The 10,181-nt window shown below is 46.0% G+C and overlaps 1 long non-coding RNA gene across 3 annotated transcripts; it reads right to left on the reverse strand.

The window, feature by feature from the left end:
- Window positions 1–701: 701 nt before the first annotated feature.
- Window positions 702–8,839, reverse strand: LOC103879012. Of its 3 annotated transcripts, none has more exons than XR_002517811.2 (4): window positions 6,833–8,839; window positions 4,792–5,371; window positions 2,007–2,569; window positions 702–1,871 (listed from the first exon to the last, which is right to left on the reverse strand). It is a non-coding gene; the product is annotated as an uncharacterized LOC103879012 (long non-coding RNA). The 3 variants fall into 3 exon arrangements; XR_002517812.2 differs by having other exon boundaries at window positions 702–1,391; window positions 1,719–2,569; XR_002517810.2 differs by having other exon boundaries at window positions 702–2,569.
- Window positions 8,840–10,181: the final 1,342 nt, after the last annotated feature.

Raw genomic sequence — 10,181 nt, forward strand, 5'->3', positions numbered from 1 at the left:
TGGCAGAAGAAACAAAAAAGGATTTGAAAGTAGTTGACTCTGGGATAGCAATTCAGAGTGAGGAGGCTTGCAGGACATGAGACTGGGTTTGTTGTTGTTGTTGTTTGTTTGTTTGCTTGTTTTGTTTCAAAATAAGTAATACATAATTGTCTTTTAAAACTATATACATGGGCGCAGTGGCTCACTCCTGTAATCCCAATACTTTGGGAGGCAGAGGCACGTGGATTGCTTGAGGCCAGGAGTTCAAGACCAACCTGGCCAACATGGTGAAACCCTGTCTCTACTAAAAATACAAAACAATAGCTGGGTATGGTGGTGCACACTGTAATCCCAGCTACTCAAGAGGCTGAGGCAGGAGAATCACTTGAACACCAGAGGCAGAGGTTACAGACAGCCAACATTGTACCACTGCACTCCAGCCTGGGCAACAGAGTGAGACTCTGTCTCCAAATAATAATAATAATTATATACACGAATTACTTTGCATTTTAAAACTGTTTTTAAGGTCGGGCGTGGTGGCTCATGTCTGTAATCCCAACACTTTGGGAGACTGAGGCGGGAGGATCACTTGAGCCTAGGAGTTGGAGACCAGCCTGGGCAACAAAGTGAGACCCCCATCTCTATAAAAAGTCAAAAAATTAACTGGGCGTAATGGCACAAGCCTGTAGTCCTAGCTACTCGGGAGGCTGAAGCAGGAGGATCACCTGAGCCTGGGAGGTCAACACTGCAGTGAGCTATGATCACGCTACTGCACTCCAGCCTGGGTGATAGAGTGAGACTCTATCCCAAAAAGCCAAACTGTTTTTAATACATACAATATAGCAAGAGAAACATTTAAATAAGAACTAAAAATATTTAAAAAGATAACGTGCATAAAGTACATAGCTAATGTCTGGCGTGTAATAAGCAAAGGAAAATAAGGTTATCGTTACTTTTGTCTTTTCTATAAATTCTGCTGTGAAACAGGCAGGGACGGGGATGCTAGGCTTCTTCAGGTTTTACCACGTCACAACCTCGTGACAGCTTCCTAACTCATCTCTTAGGCTTCAGTGTTTCCCTCCCCGTATCACACCATCCTGCCTGTCCATGGCTTATTCGTCTTCCTGAGACTATTTTTATTTTGCAATCCCTGTTGAAAGACCACAAAGGTTTCCTACTGTGTGTTAGAAGACTGGCAGCTGCTATAACAAAAAAAACAATAACAACCACAACAACTCTCAGTGGATTTACCTAATACATGTGCACTTTTCATTCATCTGGTGTTCCTGGCTTTCAGGAGATGTTTCCCCTCTTAAAGTTTAGGGACATGGGCCCTTTTCCTTTTGAGGCTCTTCCATCTCCTGGGTCCTCTGCATCCTGGCAGGAGAGGGCACAACTGCCTCTCAATTGCCCTAGAAGAGAGAGCACAACTGTCTCTCAATTGCCTTAGTGTGGACATGAATCACATCATTTCGGCTCACATTCCTTCATCCAGAACTGGTCACATGGCCCTGCCCAGAAGAGAAGGGGTTCTGGGAAATGTAGTCCTGGCTGGACACAGATGCCCCTTCTCAGTGGGAACTCACACTGGGGAAGTATAGTATGGATTTGGGTGGAACCATCTTTGCCACATTCACCACCTGCAGAACCACATCCAAACTCTTAGCTCAGCCCAGTGGCTCACTTTCTAAGCCAGACTGTTTAGATTCTGCCTTCTAACAGGAGCCTTCTGTAGTTACCGTAACCGCATCTTGATGTCATCTCTAAGTCTGTACATTTGATGGGACACATTCCATCCATCTCAACACAGTGGAGCTTTTCAAGTGCAAATGCCATCTGCTCTTTGAAGACTTTCTCTTTTTTGTAGCCATCCACTGATCGAATTACTGGAACTGAATAGAGTTTGAGAGTTAGATGGGACCTTAGTCACAGAGTCCAATCCCATTGGTATAAGAAAAAGGGAATTCACCCAGGAAGATGAAGGAAATCCCAAAAACATGGCATTCCCAGCAAACCGATGTCCCTACCTTGCCAAGAATTCAGCCAGAACCTGAAAAGCCATGGCAGGTCATGACGCCAGGAGTGTGAATTGTATGTGATGTGAATGAGCCCAGCTGACCTCGTGGCATTCGGTTGCAATGTGGATTTGTTGTGGATGGGAGTCAGTCTCCAAAACGGCTCCAAGGGTTCCACCTCCTGGCACTCACACCCTGTGTGGTCCCCTTCTACACCATGCCACGGTTGGTCTGGATGACCAATGGCATCAGGCAGAAGTGGTGTGCTTCTGATGTTCAATTAGGAAGAGCTTTGGCTTCAGCCATGGTGCTCTCTCTCTTGCACTCCTCACTTTGGGGTGAGCCATGTCATGAGTGGCCCTGTGGAACAGTCCCTGTGGCAAGGGACTGAAGCCTCCTTCCCACAGCCATGTGAGTGCCCCCGGAGAAGACGCTCCAGCTCTGGCACATCTTCGGAGATTACAGACCAGGTTGACAGCTTGACTGCAACCTCACGAAAGACTCGCTCTGCAAGACTATTCTTGGATTCCAGATTCTCAGAAACGGTGTGAGGCACACATGTTTGTTGTCTTAAGCTGTTAAATGTTGGAATAATAATTCGTTTCTCAGCAACAGATAACTAAAATAGTCCTTTTCATTGTCTACTCGCAATCAAGCGTGCATTTTGGTTTACTTGGGAGAGGGAAAAAATTTTAAAATTATATAATACATTAAAGATTTTTTTTTAACTGGGTTCTACAAAGGTCTCAGGAAATACCTGTCATAAATGTCAAATTTCTGGTTTGGGCGCGGTGGCTTCCACCTGTAATCCCAGCACTTTGGGAGGCCGAGGCAGGTGGATCACTTGAAGTCAGGAGTTTGAGACCAGCCTGGTCAACATGGTGAAACCCCATCTCTACTAAAAGCAAAAAAAAAATCAGCCAAGCGTAGTGGTGCATGCCTGTAGTCCCAGCTACTCGGGAGGCTGTGGCAGAAGAATCTCTTGAACCCGGGAGGTGGAGGTTGCAGTGAGCCAAGACTGAGCCACTGCACTCCAGCCTGGGCACCAGAGAGAGACTCTGTCTCAAAAAATTAATAATAAATAAATAAATGTCAAATTGCTGTTATTTCTTCTGTGTTGTCCTGAGTCTCTGAATAATTGGTACACTACTAAGATAAAAGAAAAAGAGAAAGAGGAAGGAAGCGAGGAAGGAAGAGAATATGATGGATGGAAGGAAGGAGGGAGGGAGGGAGAGAGGGAAGGTAGGTAGAAAGGGAAAAAAGGAGGGAAGAAAGGAGAGGATGGAAGGAGGAAATGAAAGGACAGGAAGAGGAAAGGAAGGAAAGAAGAACCCTATCCATCCCTCTAAAGCCATCTTGGATCCCATATCCCTTAGGGAGCTTTCCCTGACCCACCCTCACATCTAATACCTAGATGTGATTTCTTCTACAGCACGTTGATGTTAACCTTCTTATGACATTAATCCGTTTACCTAATTTCATTAATTTAGCAAAAATATTTGTGGAGCACCCAGTGCCAACTCTGTTCTAGGTGCTTGAAATACATTAGTGAACAAAACGCACAAGGATCTTGTACTGGTGAAGCTGACGATCTTACGATAAACCACAAACACAGTAAGCAGCAAATGACAGATTATGGAAGGTGATGTTACAGAAAAGAGAACAAGGAGAATGGGGAGGTAAAATTGTGTCTACCTTCTTCACATCCTTGCTCCGATCATCAGTGGCTCTGGAGGGAGGACAGGAGGGGTGGCCAGGTTAGCTCGGAAAGTCTGTAGGACTTTGCCGATGCCAGGTGCTTGCAAATGTTTGCTTAATTAATGAAACAGTGAAGGAGCTAGCCCTGGAAAGAAGAGTTCACTCAAAGGGCAAATCCAAAAGTGACTGGCTGTTGACACAAAGCCCTGCTTCCGGTTTATCACCAGATCTATCACCTGAAGTGGGGCCAGAGAAGCCCATCGGGGTAACAGCCATGAGCGATCCTCCTTTCCACAACAGTCCGCAGCCTGAACCACCTTCTCTCTCTCCCTGGTACCCCAGGTTGCCAGTTTCACAGAACTGGATCAAAGCAACTGCAGTGCCCCCAAAACCATCTGCCCAGTATCACAGGGCCCAGATAAATAAGGCTGTTTTCAGTGCCTGAGATCCCCTGAACAGGTGACATCCTCATCTCAACTTCCTCAGTCATCTCCTGTTCCATACCCAGATGCCCTCCACAGATTTCCACCCCTGAGTCTTCTAGGGATAGACTCAATGGAAAGACAGAACTTTGCAATGTCCGAGTGCTGACCAAGGCTGGCCTCCAAAACATCGAAAGTGTCACTTTATGATTCAGACCCAAAGACACAAAGGCAAATGAAATATGCCTTCCATAGTTTAGATATGTGGTCCTATATAGTTCGGAGGCTGGAATTTGTTTTAATAATAGGCAAAGATACAAGGTGTATGTTTTTCTATTAGTTTTAATACACCACAAACAGTAAATTTAACAGCAATGCTATTAATATAAAATAAAACAATAATTTATACTCGATACCTAGTAATAGAACTTCAGATCTAAAAGAAATCTTAGGCCACTTTCAACTTCACTGAAGAAATAAAGAAGACTGGGTATAATGTCCTCCATTTTTACAGACCACTCCCCAACACATGCATGCATGCATGCACACATACAAGCTCACACACGTACACACACACAAACACAAGCACTCACATGCACATTTATGCACACACACTCACATGTAAGCACAGGCATGTGCTTATGCACACATACACACACACATGCATGTAGACTTACCTGCCTCTGCAGCTGTCTCTATTGCCTCTTCTGCTGTCAGTGACAGAAGTGATCCTCTCTCTCCCTGTACCATTGACAGGGTCCTGCCTCCACCACGTGCCCAAAGACCTTTCTTATTCCATATGCAACCCCTTTAGAACATCTTCCCCATCTGGGTCCTCTTTTCTGGCTCACTCTTCTCAGCACATTCACTGCTTGAGTCTCTCTCTTTACAAACAGAACAAAACACTGAACCAAAACCACTTTATTGGTTTCACATTGACCTTCAGTCCCATTCCTTCCTTTCATAGTGTGAGCGTCCTGGGGTTGCCATAAGAAGTATCACACACTGCGTGGCTTAAGCAACAGAAACTTCTTCTCTCCTAGTTCTGGAGGCCAGAAGTCCAAGATGAAGGTGTCAGCAGGGCTGGGTTCTTCTAAAGGCTCAGAGGAAGAACCTGTCCCAGGCCTTTTCCCTAGCTTCTCATGGCTTGCTGGCAATCTTTGGTGTTCCTTGGCTTATAGAAGCATCACTCCGATCTCTGCCTTCATCCTCACATGGGCTCCTCCCTGTGTGTGCGTCTCTGCATCCAAATGTCCCCTTTTTAGAAAGCACACAGTTGTACTGGGTTAGGAACCACCCTAATGACTTTGCTTCGACTTTGTCTGCAAAGACTATTCCCAAATAACATCACATTCTGAGGTGTGGGGAGTGAGGACTTCAACATATCTTTTTAGGGGACACATTTCAATCCACCACAGTGGCCCAACCAATGGCATGGTTCCTCCTCACTCTCAGTCTCTGTCTCCAGCCTTCCTCTCACCTTGCAGCCTGCTGCTGTCCCCTGCTCTGCCTTCCTGAGGACAAAATGACCTTGAGGCTGCCTGATTCCATCGGTGCGCTCCTGTTCTTACCACATGGACACCGTTGGCCACGTGCTCCTTTCTCAACCCCGTTCCCCTTGTGTCCCCTCCAGTTCCATGGGGCATCCTGTGGGATTCAGCATCTCTGGCTGTCCCTTCTCAGCCTCCTTTAGGGTTTTCTTCTCTCTTTGGTGCTTCTCAGGCTCGGCACTCAGCCTTCTCACCATCCCTCCTCATCCCTACCCCCAAGCTCATCATCTATGATCCTGCCTCCAACTTCCAGCCCTGTGCAGACCATCCCCAGGAGACTTCTCCAGCCCAGACACCCCAAGTCTGACCGTCACCACTTGACGTGTCCCAGGTGGCTGCAACTCCAAATGTACCAAACCAGGCTCATCCCTTCTTCCTCAGGGTCCCACCCAAAGACTCGAGCTCAGCCTACTCCTCCTTCCGTAGCCCCTGCCTCACCATCCATCCTTTCTCACTGAGAAAGACAATGGGGCAACATCCTTTATCATCCTCCTTACCTTCCAGATAACTCAGACTTCAAGCCCCCAGAGTTGAAGTTAAAGTTATCTTTCAAGTGGGTCTTCTCTGTTTAACTTCTGTTGCTACTCTAGGGGATTCCATAAGTTCTAGTTTCCTGGCTGCAGAACTGTGCAGGCCGCCTACCCCCTGCCATCACCTCCTCCCTGGCCCTTCCTCCTCCAGGTCATCTGCCACAATGTTCCCAGGGAGCTCTTTCTAACAGTCAAGTGTAATAATGTCTGGCATCATCCAAGAGCTCCATATTGCCTTAAGGATAAAGTCCCCAACTCCTTAAGGTCACATGAGATGCTCCTTGTATCCATGATCTAGCCTCGGGTGTGGTGGCTCACAACTGTAATCCTAGCACCTTGGGAAGCCGAGGCAGGCAGATGGCCTGAGCTCAGGAGTTCAAGATCAGCCTGGGCAACATGGTGAAACCCCATCTCTATTAAAATACAAAAAATTAGCTGGGCTTGGTGGTGTGTGACCGTAGCCCCAGCTACTCGGAAGGCTGAGGCAGGAGAATTGCTTGAACTCGGGAGGCAGAGGTTGCAGTGAGCCAAGATTGTGCCACTGCACTTGAGCCTGGGTGACAGAGCGAGACTCCATCTCCAAAAAAAAGATAATAATAATAATCTGGCCTCTGCTCATCTCTCCCATCTCCTCTTACCTGGTCTGTTGCAGCCTCACTGATGTCTTCCAGCCTCCTGAAAGTGCTGCACTGCAAGCTCTCTTTGGTTTCCTTTACTCTGACCATTTCCTCTTTCTTCAATGCCCTTCCATCAGTTTCTGACCTATTACTGCTTTCCCTTGCATCTTTCAAGACTCAGATCTGAGGCCCTTGGAGAAGTCTTCCTGAGCCCTTCAGAATGACCTGAGTCTCTTCTGTCTCCTGCAGCACCTTGTATGCATTGTAATCATAGCTCAAGCACGGCTCGCAGTTTTAAATCCCTGGCACCTAGTTCACTCTCTGGCACGTAATACACGGCAATAAATATTCAGTGAGTATCTCTAACTCAGTGAGGAGTACAAAGGAGAAGTCAGAGGCCCAGAAACTTGCCTAAGGTCAAACAATTAGTGAACAGTGGAGTTGAGACGCATCCTTACTCCTCACTTTAAGGTTCTAGTCTCTATTCCAATATTATTATCAGCATAGTGGGAAGACAACGGCATCAGAATCGCTTGGGGAGCTGATTAGACATGCAGATTCATGGGCCTCATCTAGACCTAAGGTGAATTTGTAATGCAAACAAGCTACCCCGGTGATTCTCATCAACAGAAAGTTTGAGAACCGACACCCTACGCCTTGCTGCTTGTCTGAAAGGCCCCTGTAAATTTATCACATTTTTCTAACGCAGTTCAGTTGTTATCTATTGGTGACAAGCAGGGAGAGCTGAGCCCAGCTTTCTTACATTTTCATTGAAAAGCAATCATTTGTTGGAGTCCTGAAGCTTTTCCCTTTAAGAGTCCATCATTAGGATGCAAATTATACGTGTAAAATCAACAGAAATAGGAGGATGGAGTAATTCAGGCACCAGTGTGTGGTAGGAAGTGACTGGGCTTGGAGAGGGGTATTATACGCAAATACAAGCCCCAAAAAGGTGCCTTTATTTCTCTCCAATTTTCATTGCCTCAGAATCACCTGGAGGACTGGATAAGATGCAGATACCTGGACCTCATCCCCAGAGGTTTGGATTCACTGAGTCTGGCAATGGGGTCTGAGAAATTGCCCTTCTAACAAGCTCCTAGGTAAAGCCAATGCCGCTGGTCTGGGGAACATACTTTGGGAACCCCTGAGCTAGTTAACATTTTTGCACAACACAGTAATCTGTTTTGCAATAGCCATGGAGATAGGGACATGATCATCCTGCCTTTCCGCTTAAATCCCTGCACAGATGTAGATCTTGCTACCTTTCAAAATGGAGTTTCTTTTTCTTCCCATAGCTTGTTGGGGTGCAGGTGGTATTTGGTTACATGAGTAAGTTCTTTAGTGGTGATTTGTGAGATTTTGGTGCACCCATCACCTGAGCAGTATACACTGCACCCTACAAAATGGAGTTTCTATTAATAACTCCATTTGACGGAAACTCCATTTTGTAGGGTGCAGTGTATATTTGAACAGAACCGAAAGTTGCCTGGTATCTACCACCCGCTGATCTTCAGTTGGCCTCTTAGGGTCTCAGAGAACATATCTGTGCCTATTTGCATATGGGATTTTCAAAAATACCTGAAGACAGCCATCCTGCCTTGCTTGTCTCTTCTTCCCTGCACCAGTCTCTCCTGCTTCTTCAGCTGTTGGTCAGACTGGAGGATTTCCACCAACGACTGGCTGTATTCTGAGTCAGTCTCTAACTTTGTCGATTTCTTTCTTGCACCGTAGTGCCCAGAATTGGCCAAAATACTCCATTTGGGATCTGACCAGCTCAGAGTGCAATCTCTTAAACCGGACACTATTTTAACATAGTGTTGCTGTTACTGTCTTAAACCGATCAGTTCACACATTTGCCTTGTCGAGCATGTGGTCATCTATAACTAGAATTTTTTTATGACCTTGGATCCAGCTAGGTCTTCTTCATTTGTCCTCAGTTAGTTGACATTTTAATTTAAGAGATACATTTAACATTTAATCCTCTTAAACGTAATTTTGTTGGTTTTGCCTTTTTTTTTTTTTTTTTTTTTTTTTGAGACGGAGTCCAGCTCTGTCGTCCAGGCTGGAGTGCAGTGGCGCCTTCCTGGCTCACTGCAACCTCTGCCTCCCGGGTTCAAGTGATTCTCCTGCCGCAGCCTCCCGGGTGGCTGGGACTACAGGCACCCGCTACCACGTCCAGCTAATCTTTTGTATTTTTCGTAGAGATGGGGTTTCACCATATTAGCCAGGATGGTCTCCATCTCCTGACCTCCTGATCTGTCTGCCTTGACCTCCCAAAGTGCTGGAATTACAGGCCTGAGCCACCAGGCCAGCCCTACAGATGATCAATTTATACCTTGGTTATAAGATGGTGGTGGCAGGGCTGATAAGAGGATGACCAACCCCAAACATGAACGTACCCATTGTTACAGTTGTGCCTGGGGTTCCTACTCATACTTTATCAGTTCAAACAACCACTAATATGTATCACTGCTCTGCAGTCGTAAGATTCATGGCCACCATACGCCTCAACGTTTCTGGGTCAACTTCAGCTTCAAACATTCTCTCTACTGTCACAGGTCCACATGCCAAACTATGAGTCCAGTTTGGGGTTCAGAACATACAGTCTCTATAGTTCTGCCTTTTCTTGTTGCTCAGAGTCTAATATCATTGGAGAAGAGGACGATTTTTGCCTGATTAAACTGAGGGAGGGGAGGAACCAGAGAGGAACTGAGGTGAGAGCCACAAATCCAACGTCAAAGACAATGCTAAATAATGTATTTTGGTTCAATTTTCCAAAAAGTGAAGTTCTGCTTATTACAATGATTGGTCCATCCAGACACCTGGATTCCTCATTTATGTAGCGGCAGTCTACTTCGTGGGCGCTGCCTATTTTGAAGATGTTATTTTGCACTCCCTTCTGGAGCATGTGATAATACCTGTACCTTTGAGAAATACAAAAGATGCAGGTTCTCTGCAGTGGAGAATTAAATGAATGTAAAGAAAACGAATAGACAAGGCAAAAGCCTCCATGTCAGTTCCCTCTGCCTTCAGATCCTTCTAAGGGATGTGGGTTCTCGGGAGGGGAAATACACAACACAATACAACAGACATTTGACGACCCTTTAGAGGGTGGTTTGTGAATCTGACTACCCGAGGGCTTAAAATATGGCAGAAAGAAGAAAGGAGCTCATGGGACCCTGAAGGGAAACGAGAGCAGGGAATTTGTCTCTTTCATCCACAGACGTTTCAAAGCATGACACTTGCGGTAACAAAATTGCATTGCGAAAGTACTAGTGTGTTATTATCTCCTCTTCAAGACGGGGACACGTAGACAGGGAATGGCCTCTTCCAATACCAACTTCCAAGTAGCACTGCTGATCCTTCACCG

This window comes from Papio anubis, chromosome 17 (genome assembly GCF_008728515.1).
Source record: "Papio anubis isolate 15944 chromosome 17, Panubis1.0, whole genome shotgun sequence".
In the NCBI taxonomy this organism is placed as follows: Eukaryota; Metazoa; Chordata; class Mammalia; order Primates; family Cercopithecidae; genus Papio; species Papio anubis.